Source organism: Coregonus clupeaformis, chromosome 15 (genome assembly GCF_020615455.1).
Source record: "Coregonus clupeaformis isolate EN_2021a chromosome 15, ASM2061545v1, whole genome shotgun sequence".
Taxonomy (NCBI): domain Eukaryota; kingdom Metazoa; phylum Chordata; class Actinopteri; order Salmoniformes; family Salmonidae; genus Coregonus; species Coregonus clupeaformis.
The window spans coordinates 59,500,878-59,512,886 of record NC_059206.1 but is presented as its reverse complement, the minus strand read 5'-3'; the positions used below and the strand labels follow the sequence as shown (position 1 = coordinate 59,512,886).

General features: G+C 43.9%; 1 long non-coding RNA gene across 1 annotated transcript; it reads right to left on the bottom strand.

The window, feature by feature from the left end:
* Positions 1-6,467: 6,467 nt before the first annotated feature.
* Positions 6,468-7,386, bottom strand: LOC121583334. The gene is made up of 3 exons (XR_006003500.2): positions 7,046-7,386; positions 6,911-6,942; positions 6,468-6,802 (listed from the first exon to the last, which is right to left on the bottom strand). It is a non-coding gene; the product is annotated as an uncharacterized LOC121583334 (long non-coding RNA).
* Between the last annotated feature and the right edge of the window lie 4,623 nt (positions 7,387-12,009).

Sequence of the window (12,009 nt, the reverse complement as noted above, 5' to 3'; positions counted from 1 at the left end):
CCTGGCGGCCTCCTCTGCCAATCCGCTGGGCCGCTCTGCCGCGGTCTCCTGCTGGCCCGTCGTCCACGGCGTTAGCCCCCCCCTAAAAAATGTCTGGCCGTCTCCCCTACCCGTGGACCAGGTCTCCATGTCCCTCGCCAGCCTTTCGCCCTTCTGCCACAATGTCAAGCCCTTCTCTTCCTCACTCGGCTTGACCCAGTCGAGGAGGCGAAGGAGATCTGTTAGGGATCTCCCTGGCGATGGCTCCTGGACACGCTGCTTGGTCACATCTTGGTGGTTTCTTCTGTCACGATCGTCATTCATAGAGGAGGACCAAGGCGCAGCGTTGAATGCGAACATTTTATTTATTAGAATGATCACACGATCAAAACAACAAAACGAAAACGTGACGTTCCTGGTTACATAAACAAACCCACACGGAACAAGAAACCACAAATAATGAATGCCTAACGGCTACCTAAGTATGACTCCCAATCAGAGACAACGAGCTACAGCCATCTCTGATTGGGAGCCACCCTGGCCAACATAGATATACAACAACTAGAACATAAACAAATGAAAACTCACACCCTGGCTCAACATACTAGAGTCCCCAGAGCCAGGGCGTGACAACACAATACCACATAATGACAAAATGAAAACAGGTTTTTATAATTGTTTTGCACATTTATACAAAACAAAAAACGGAAATACCTTATTTACATAAGTATTCAGACCCTTTGCTTTGAGACTCGAAATGGAGCTCATGTGCATCCTGTTTGCATTGATCATTCTTGAGATGTTTCTACAACTTGATTGGAGTCCACCTGTGGTAAATTCAATTGATTGGACATGATTTGGAAAGGCACACACCTGTCTATATACGGTCCCACAGTTGACAGTGCATGTCAGAGCAAAAACCAAGTCATGAGGTTGAAGGAATTGTCCGTAGAGCTCCGAGAAAGGATTGTGTCGAGGCACAGATCTGGAGAAGGGTACCAAAAAATGTCTGCAGCATTGAAGGTCCCCAAGAACACAGTGGCCTCCATCATTCTTAAATGGAAGAAGTTTGGAAACACCAAGACTCTTCCTAGAACTTGCCACCCGGCCAAACTGAGCAATCAAGGGAGAAGGGGCTTGGTCAGGCAGGTGACCAAGAACCCGATGGTCACTCTGAGAGAACTCCAGAGTTCCTCTGTGGAGATGGGAGAACCTTCCAGAAGGACAACCATCTCTGCAGCACTCCACCAATCAGGCCTTTATGGTAGAGTGGCCAGACGGAAGCAACTCCTCAGTGAAAGGCACATGACAGCCCGCTTGGAGTTTGTCAAAAGGCACCTAAAGGACTCTCAGACCATGAGAAACAAAATTCTCTGGTCTGATGAAACCAAGATTGAACTCTTTGGCCTGAATGACAAGCCTCACATCTGGAGGAATCCAGGGACTACTCATCACCTGGCCAATATCATCCCTACGGTGAAGCATGGTGGTGGTGTGGGGATGTTTTTCAGCGGCAAGGGCTGGGAGACTAGTCAGGATCGAGGGAAAGATGAACGGAGCAAAGTACAGAGAGATCCTTGATGAAAACCTGCTCCAGAGCACTCAGGACCTCAGACTGGGGCGAAGGTTCACCTTCCAACAGGACAACGACTATAAGCACACAGCCAAGACCACGCAGGAGTGGCTTCGGGACAAGTCTCTGAATGTCCTTGAGTGGCCCAGCCAGAGCCCGGACTTGAACCCGATCGAACATCTCTGGAGAGACCTAAAAATAGCTGTGCAGCGACGCTCCTCATCCAACCTGACAGAGCTTGAGAGGATCTGCAGAGAAGGATTGGAGAAACTCCCCAAATACGGGTTTGCCTAGCTTGTAGCGTCATACCCAAGAAGACTTGAGGCTGTAATCGCTGCCAAAGGTGCTTCAACAAAGTTCTGAGTAAAGGGTCTGAATACTTATGTAAATGTGATATTTATGTTTTTCATGTTTTATACATTTGCAACAATTTCAAAAAATCTGTTTTTGCTTTGTCATTCTGGGGTATTGTGTGTAGATTGATGAGGAAAAAATCTATGTAATCTATTTTAGAATAAGGCTGTAATGTAACAAAATGTGGAAAAGGTCAAGGGGTCTGAATACTTTCTGAATGCACTGTATATCTAAGTGCGATACGTGCTGCTTTGTTCTGGACCAACTGCAATTTACCTATGTCCCTCTTTGGGCCGTAGTCCAGGTGTAACAAAACTATGGCCTGTAGGACCTGTCTGGTCGACTGAGATGTCAAAATGGCAGAGCAACACCCAATCTGGACAGACCTCTTCCCATTTTAGCAACCATTAAGTCTACAGTATATGTTTTGACCATGACAGCTTGCTATCTAGGGTTAAAACCAGCAGTTTAGTCTCCTCAACTTGATCAATCGCCACATTATTCAATAATAGATTTAAATGAGGTTTAGTGATTTGTCCCAAAAATGATGCTTTTTGTCTTTGAGATATTTAGCAGCAGCCTATTGCTAGTTACCCATTCTAAAACTGACTGGAGCTCCATGTTAAGGGTGTTAGTTATTTATGTACTGTTGCAGCCGACGTGTGTACTGTTGAGTCATCAGCGTACACAGACACACAGGTTTTATTCAAGGTCGGTGGATGATCATTAATAAAAACAGAAAATAATAATGGCCCTAACCGGCTGCCCTGCGGTACACCACACTCAACTGAATTTGCATGATAGCTGGAAGACAGGGCCGAATGTCTCGAAAGCTCTCCAGCAATGTCTTGGTCCCACTCCTTCCCTGCCGAAAAGGCAGGGGTAGGGAAATGGGTACCAGCGTTTTACACCCCGACAGCGCAAGGACAGGCGTTGTGACCACCCTTACAGGCAGCAACACGCGGCTAAGAAGGATGGGCCCCAGCAGTCCTCCTGATGTGCTGGCGGTCTGCCTCGGTCGTCTCTCCCCGGCCCAAAGGGAAAACTGGGAGTGGCGGGTGGAGTCCCCCTGGGTACTGGACATAGTCCTGGGGGGGTACAAACTCCAGTTCCGAGGTCGACCGCCACCCTACAGGGGCATCTGGGTCACCTCGGTGACTGACAGGTGAGAAAGGAGGCACTCCAGCTGGAGCCTCACTTTTGAACAAGGACGCAATCAGAAAAGTAGAGCCGCTAGAACGGCTAAGTGTGTTCTACTCCAAGTACAGTATTTCATAGTTCCGAAAAAGGATGGCAGCTTCTGGCCGATCCTGGACCTGCGCAGCCTCAACAAATGTTTAAAGGCGCTCAAGTTCAAGATGCTCTCGCCAGCAGGGGTGTTGCAGGCCATCTTGAGCGGCCTATGGTTCACCACGCTCGACCTGAAGGATGCGTACTTCCACTTTCCTGTTAATCAAAATCACTGGAAGTACCTCCAGTTTGCCTTCAAAGGAGTGGCTTATGAATTCAAAGTCCTCCCTGGCACCGCGTACATTCACAAAGTGCATGGACACAGTTCTAGCACCTCTCATGTCCCAGGGCATTCAAGTGCTCAACTACTTGGACGATTGGCTGGTGTGTGCTCAAGTAGAAAAGAGTAGAAAAGATACAGACCTACCTCAACCTTTTCTGGCTTGGACAAGCCCTGTCCGTGTGTGCCAGAAGTTACTCGGCCTACTCACTTTGGCTGCTCTGTTAATTCCGCTGGGCCTTCTTCACCTCAGGTCACTCCAGCGATGGTTCAACTCTCACCATCTACATTGTCAGCTGTCAGTGACAAATGCATGTGTAAGGACTCTGTTGAAGTGGCACTCCCACTCCTTCCTGTCGGAGGGAGTGACATTGAACAGAGTCCACCGCAGGGAGATAGTGTGCACCGATGCTTCACTAGCGGTCTGGGGGGCAGTGTTCAGAGGCATGACGGCAAGCGGACGCTGGAGCCCCCTATGGAGTGGCCAGCACATCAATGTGCTGGCCCTCCAGCAGTTCCTTCCCTACATGGAGGGGAAGCATGTCCACTCCTGGTCAGATCAGACAACACCATGGTAGTGGCATATAACAATCACCAGGGGGGTCTGAGATCACGGCACCTCCACGACATGGATTGGGAGCTCTTGCTGTAGGCTCAGACCCGCATAGCATCACTGCAAGCAGTGGACAGGTTTGGGAGAGCACAGGTGGACCTGTTTGCATCTCAGAAGAATAGTTATTGCCCCAGCTGATTCTAGTTGTCAGACCTTCCAGGCCCTCTGGGTCTGGACGCCCTCGCTCACGATTGGCCGGCTACGACACTTTATGCATTCCCATCATTTCCCCTGATCACAGCTATGCTATACAGGGTCAGCTTGATGGGCCACCTGCTGCTCCTCATAGCCCCACACTTGCCGAGACGACCATGGTTCAGCCTCCTGTTGTCCCTCCTCTCGGGGACCCCATTACAGCTACCGCTGAGGCCCGACCTGCTCTCTCAGGCTCGGGGGAGGGACACTGTGGCATCCGGACCCGCTCCGCCTCCAGCGTTGGGCTTAGCCTCTGAGAGGCGTAAATGGGCCAGTCTAGGCATTCATGACAATGTGGTGAACACGTTGCAGAACATCAGGGCTTCCTCCACCGACGTGTCATATTAAATGCGGTGGGACATATTCTGTACTTGGTTTTTGGATCATAATGTTGCCCCCGAGTCGTGTGATGTACAAACAGTTAAATGATTTTTACAATCACAGCTTGATGCGGGCTGAGCGGAGTCCACTTTGAGAGTGTATTTAGCCGCAATCTCGGCGTGCCATGATGATGGCCCGGAGGGACCCATGGGTGGCCACCCATTGCTCTCCAAGTTTATGAAGGGAGTTCGACGTCTGCGTCCAGCGAAGGCCCGTTTGGTGCCAAGCTGGGACCTTGACATGGTGCTGTTAGCACTTGCTAAGCCACCCTTCGAACCACTGGGGTTAGTGTCTTTGCAGCACCTATCCATGAATGTGGCATTCCTGTTGGCTATTTCCTCCACTAAGAGGTATTGTGATACCATATTAGAGTGATCCAATATAGTGCTACATAACGAAGGTTACGTATGTAAACACGGTTATGTGAGCTATTGGATCACTCCAATGCTTTTTGTCGGTGATCTACGGTGCCTCGAAAAAGACACAATGTGAAATTAGTGCGACGGCAGCTATTTAAGGGGGTCAGCCGCAGCACTACCCGGTACACAGGACTAATCTGAAATCCTTACCCGGAATGTATCCTGCTGCGCGGAAGGATACCATATTGGAGTGATCCAATAGCTCACATAACCGTAACCTTCATTCATCGCCGCTCCCCATCTAACTTAACAGCTTGAGAAAACCTGCAAGGAAGAATGGGAGAAAATCCCCAAATCCAGATGTACAAAGCTGATACAGAATTACCCAAGACGACTAAAATATGTAATTGCCGCCAAAGGTGCTTCTCCAAAGTATTGACAGGGGTGTGAATAGTTATGTAAATGAGATATTTCTGTATTTCATTTTCAGTAAATTTGCTAACATTTCTAAAAACATGTTTTCACTTTGTCATTATGGGGTATTGTGTGTAGATGGGTGAGGGGAAAAATCAAATTAATCCATTTTGATTTCAGGCTGTAACAAAACAAAATGTGGAATAAGTCAAGGGGTATGAATACTTTCTGAAGGCACTGTCCACCTCTACAAGAAATTATCATGCAGACAATGTTTTGTGAGAAGTCGTTTCTATTGATAACTACCTGAGCTTCATATGAGACGTGTTTGAAAGCCTTTTGAGCTTAATTGTGGTTAACCCAAAAACTGTTTATGCTGCTTTGTTTGCGTCTCGTCTCTGGAAATACACGAGTGTGTGTGAACGATCAGTACACCCCCCTGTGGTCACTTCTACTTGACAAACAGAAGCACAAACACTCAGGCATCAAGAGATATCAGCCAGTTTAGTTACTGTGTTTCACATCACACTGTGTCACCACAAACTAGTGGTTAGAGTACACCCCTATCTCTACGATCACCCTTCTCCATTCCTAACCTCTGTTGTTTCTCTAACTCACACAATCTTTTAACCCCATCTACTAGGTAAAAGTGGTACCAACCATCCAAGGACTCAGTAAAACAGTGATCCCTTGTGATTGTAGCTATTTCTTCCTCCATATCAACATAATCCAGGATGGGGAGAAAATGCCCCTCAACTGCCTGAGAGCTGAAATGATCTAACCTGTATTTCCTTAGGAAAACAGAACCACAAATGGCAGCATAAAATGGGAATGCTGTAATACAATACGTGTATTTCATTTATTCAAAAACATAATTACATATTAAAAATTGCACAGAATAGGACAATTGTATACCGATATGTTAAAACGAATCTACACAATCAAATCAAATCAATGTTTATTTGTCACATGCACAGAATACAGCAGGTGTAATGGCACAGTGAAATGCTAACTTTCCACTCTTCCTCAACTGTGCAGAGTAAATGAAAGGTAGCAAAACTATCAATATACAAAGTAGATAAAAAATAGTAATAAAATAACAAGATAGTTTTTTTTTTAAACAAGGTAATAAAATAACACATGTATTTACCCTTCTTTTTTTTTAAACAATGTGAAACTTCAAATGGATCATATCTTAAACCCTTTGCACATCTATTTCTTGCCCAGTTAGATATTACACCATTCATCTGAGAGGAACAAATGTTGTCAGGCTACAGGAAGAGCAGAGAGTGTTAGATATGTAAATCAGGAAGCAGAGAAAGGATGTGGAGGAAGTTCATCAACAGGTGGAAGTACACTTGAACTAGCACCACACAGCATCCCCACATTCAGACCACCTTGTTGAAATGATTAAGCATTTGCATCTGTTTTAAATGAGAGAAAGGTGAAATGTAGAGTACTGAATATAATCAAGTTTCTGAGAAATGAATATGCTGTAGTGGGCATATGTTTTAGTTTCCTTTCATACTCACAGATAACTTCTTTGTTCTGGTTCCATTGGGATCTGTTGAGACAATTTACCCAGTACATTTAGACATGGAACTGTATAATGATGTGTAGGAAGAAAAATATAATGTAATTATAATACAAATAGACCCCTCACTTACCTATTGGCAGACCAGTCTTGTTGATCACCTTCAGAAATAAATAGGAAATTATAATAGATTAAACCAGCCCTGATTTTACATGTATAATACACAAATAACTCAAAATGTACATTGGAACAAATTAAGCCTTGAAGTATCAGTATTTGAATGCATGTACCTCGCTTGTACCGGAGAAAACACAGGACAGATACAACCAGTAGAATAAGGCAAAAGGCCCCAACACTCAGACTGATGTAGAGGGGGAACTCTGAGGAGGACTCTAAAGGGGAGATGACTTTCAAATCAAGTTGAAATTGTTTGTTGTATTAGATTAATCCGATTTTACCATATTAAAGATAACAGTACAGCACATTAGCAACATAATCAGTCAATGTTATCTTGAAATGCTTTTAGGTGGGTGGGTCTATCAACAGTAAGTTTAAAAACATGTTAAGGTTACACACCTTCTCCTTTAGTTACATTGCTTTTGTTGGTACTGAATGTTGATGAGGAAGTGGTGGACCCAGGATAGTCTATAATTGGAGGAAGAATATGACATATTCATCAGTATTGCAATACAGACAGATGATTGTCATGTTAGACTGCACAATAATTTAATTGATGTCCTCACAATCTATGGTGATCTTGAAGGGTTCACTATGCTGTGATTTCACAGTATCTTCACCCTCCATTACCAGCTCCACAGCACAGGTGATGAAGAGCTCTCCGGCACTGCTCCTCTTCCTCAGCAGTTCCTTTTCCGCCACTTTCCCCACACAGACATTGTCTTTGTAGGGCTGCTTTTTAAAGGGGGAGTCACTGTTGTCCAGGTAATAGTAGCATGAGGTACCAGCATGCTTGGCCTCACACCGAATAATTAAGTAAGTTCCTGTATTTTCCACAAAAATCCTGGGTATTTTCATGGAATCTGTTTGTACATTAGAAGAAAAAAAAGGTTTGTCAATCAATCAAATGTTTTTCACATTTATTTAACTAGGCAAGTCAGTTAAGAACAAGTTCTTTTTTACAATGACAGCCTACCACGGCCAATGCTGGGCCAATTGTGCACAGCCCTATGGGACTCCCAATCACAGCCGGATTGTGATACAGCCTGGAATTGAACTAGGGTCTGTAATGACACCTCAAGCACTGAGATGCAGTGCCTTAGACTGCTGCGCCAATCGAGAGCCTGGTAATAAAATTGTCACTTACCACTTACATGAAGTTTTCGAACGTCACTAAGTTTTGAGATTATTTTCTTATTTAGAATAGCACAGCTGAGATCTACTTCAGTCTTGTTCCACTTTTTGAACTCATTCCAGAACAATATGAATTGGCAAACACCGGAATTCACTGTTCTTATAGGGTTGGGGTCGTGGTCTTTGTAGAAGTGGCACTTTGTGCCTTCTGTTGACTCACAGCGTACTACAACAGGCATAGCTACATCGATGTACCCAGGGTCGAGCAAAATGGTGGGAGTTGGGACAGAATCTGTTTAGAGTTAAAGAGAGAAACTGTGAGAACACACATTTTAATTGTTAGAAATAGAATGATTCAGGAAATATTCTTATGTGGTAATAGATTACAGTAATACATTACATACCAGCACAACCTTCTTTAACTGCAACAGCAGCCATACCTTTAAACATGGCAAAACATTTTTAAACACGGCTTTTATGTGAAGTCCTACATGTTAAACCTAAATTAATTAATTTGTTACAATTAATTAATATTATTACAATAATAGATAATTGATCACTCACAAATGAAGAGAAAGTAAGATGGAGACATCCTTGAAACGTTTTGATGTTAATGAAGGACTGATCACACTTCGATAATGAAGTGAAAAAAACTGGCAGCCTATGTTTAGGAGGCAGAACAACCTAGAGAGGCGGATATGGAAACTGGCCAGGTTACAAATGACGCTTTAGAAAGTACGAATAGGCTACTGCACCCTTAATTGAACTTGCTGGAAATATTGCCAAATATGACAAACCAGAGAGTTGTTTCTGTGAAGATTCAACAATTTTGACATCGGCTAATATCCCTTAAACAATGTATTGCCAACTGCTTTGGACAGTTTAAAGACGCACTCCAGCTATTTTTTAACTGTTCCTGTTGAAAAACAATATCCCAAGTATAAATACAGTAATGTAGGGTAAAGGGTTTAAAAAAATGGTTTGAGCAAAATAGTGTTTTTTAGAAACAACTGCAAACTTCAAGGTGTAGACTCCCGAGTGAATAGTCTCCCGAGTGGCGCAGTGTTCTAAGGCACAGCATCGCAGTCCTAGCTATGCCACTAGAGATCCTGGTTCGAATCCAGGCTCTGTCGTAGCCGGCCGCGACCGGGAGACCCATGGGGCGGCGCACAATTGGCCCAGTGTCGTCTAGGGTAGGGGAGGGAATGGCCGGCAGGGGATGTAGCTCAGTTTGTAGAGCATGGTGTTTGCAACGCCAGGGTTGTGGGTTTGATTCCCACGGGGGGTATAAAAAAATAAATAATAATAATGTATGCACTAACTGTAAGTCGCTCTGGATAAGAGCGTCTGTTAAATGACTAAAATGTAAATGTAGACCATTCAAGGAGTTGGTCTTGCAGGAACAATAGAGGAGCAGTAGAGGACAAAAGAGGAAAGGTCCACCCCCCACATGTGCCATGTCATACCTGGACCACCTATTGAGATGTTCCTTTTGTTAAGTAAATCAGGTGATAAATGAGGTGAAAAGGAGACTGGGGTTGGTCTTTAAGGTATACGTTGTTTGGCATGTTTGGCAAACATTTTAAACTACATGAAAACCTACAGTCTGCTTTCAGCCTTACTTTCTTGAACAAAGGTAGTAGCACACTTCCATGACAAAAAAATTCACATGTATACTCTAATGCAATGTTTTTGAGAGACTGATGTATAAGGTTCATGTGTGGGGAGACCCACTAGTCTGGCTTCTGACACTTGTGGCTCATCTAGCCCTAGCTTATGACCTCAGTACCATACTTTAACCTTCCACCTCTATACATATTCAAAGCCCTTTGGTTGTGGTTGGTCTAGACTTGTGTTCTCGTCTCTGGAATTAGATGTGTGTGAATGATCAGTAACCCTAGTGTGGTCCCTTATGTGCTGACCTGAATAGCAACAGGAAATACAAGCTAGTTGATGCTGAGCTACAAGTGTCCTGTGTGGCTCAGATGGTAGAGCATGGCACCTCCTCAATTGGAGGTGTATCTGTGGATGTATTTCAAGGCCTACCTTCAAACTCAGTGCCTCTTTGCTTGACATCATGGGAAAATCAAAGGAAATCAGCCAAGACCTCAGAAAAAAAATAGTAGACCTCCACAAGTTTGGTTCATCCTTGGGAGCAATTTCCAAACACCTGAAGGTACCACGTTCATCTGTACAAACAATAGTACGTAAGTATAAACACCATGGGACCACGCAGCCATCATACCGCTCAGGAAGGAGACGCGTTCTGTCTCCTAGAGATGAACGTACTTTGGTGCGAAAAGTGCAAATCAATCCCAGAACAACAGCAAAGGACCTTGTGATGATGCTGGAGGAAACAGGTACAAAAGTATCTATATCCACAGTAAAACGAGTCCTATATCGACATAACCTGAAAGGCCGCTTAGCAAGGAAGAAGCCACTGCTCCAAAACCGCCATAAAAAAGCCAGACTACGGTTTGCACATGGGGACAAAGATCGTACTTTTTGGAGAAATGTCCTCTGGTCTGATGAAACAAAAATAAAGCCATAATGACCATCGTTATGTTTGGATGAAAAAGGGGGGTGGCTTGCAAGCCGAAGAACACCATCCCAACTGTGAAGCACAGGGGTGGCAGCATCATGCTGTGGGGTGCTTTGCTGCAGGAGGGACTGGTGCACTTCACAAAATAGATGGCATCATGAGGAAGGAAAATTATGTGGATATATTGAAGCAACATCTCAAGACATCAGTCAGGAAGTTAAAGCTTGGTCGCAAATGGGTCTTCCAAATGGACAATGACCCCAAGCATACTTCCAAAGTTGTGGCAAAATGGCTTAAGGACAACAAAGTCAAGGTATTGGAGTGGCCATCACAAATCCCTGACCTCAATCCTATAGAACATTTGTGGGCAGAACTGAAAAAGTGTGTGCGAGCAAGGAGGCCTACAAACCTGACTCAGTTACACCAGCTCTGTCAGGAGGAATGGGCCAAAATTCACCCAACTTATTGTGGGAAGCTTGTGGAAGGCTACCCGAAATGTTTGACCCAAGTTAAGCAATTTAAAAGCAATGCTACCAAATACTAATTGAGTGTATGTAAACTTCTGACCTACTGGGAATGTGATGAAATAAATAAAAGCTGAAATAAATCATTCTCTCTACTATTATTCTGATATTTCATATTCTTAAAATAAAGTTGTGATCCTAACTGACCTAAGACAGGATTAAATGTCAGGAATTGTGAAAAACTGAGTTTAAATGTATTTGGCTAAGGTGTATGTAAACTTTGGACTTCAACTGTATATGATGTAGCCTACTGTAGGTAATATGTGGTGTTCAATGCAGGCCTACATTGCATTACTTTAAAAAATGTTTTTACATTATGAAGGGCTTGACATTAATTCATGATTTTTTAATTGGTCTATAACACCCTGGGCCAAATAGATCGCTGTCAATTGTATTGTATGATGCAAGAAACCACTTTACAAAATACAATTAATTATTATAACTCTAGAGAATTAGACAATGTAGTCTACCCCTCTGCCTATTGGCTTATTTGAATATTCAAGCCTGTCTAAAAATACAACACTGCCCCTTTAATTAAATCATAAGCTTTTTACCTGACTGGTTTTTCAAAGGCAGCTTGAAATGTAGCCTATGCGTTTTGTGCTGTTGTAGGAAGCAGGAACTCCCCATTGCTGACCTATACTTATCTATAACTGGGATAATAACTCGCTAACTTGCTAAGAATATCAAATCTTGCACAGCCTCAATCTTGCAAATTTA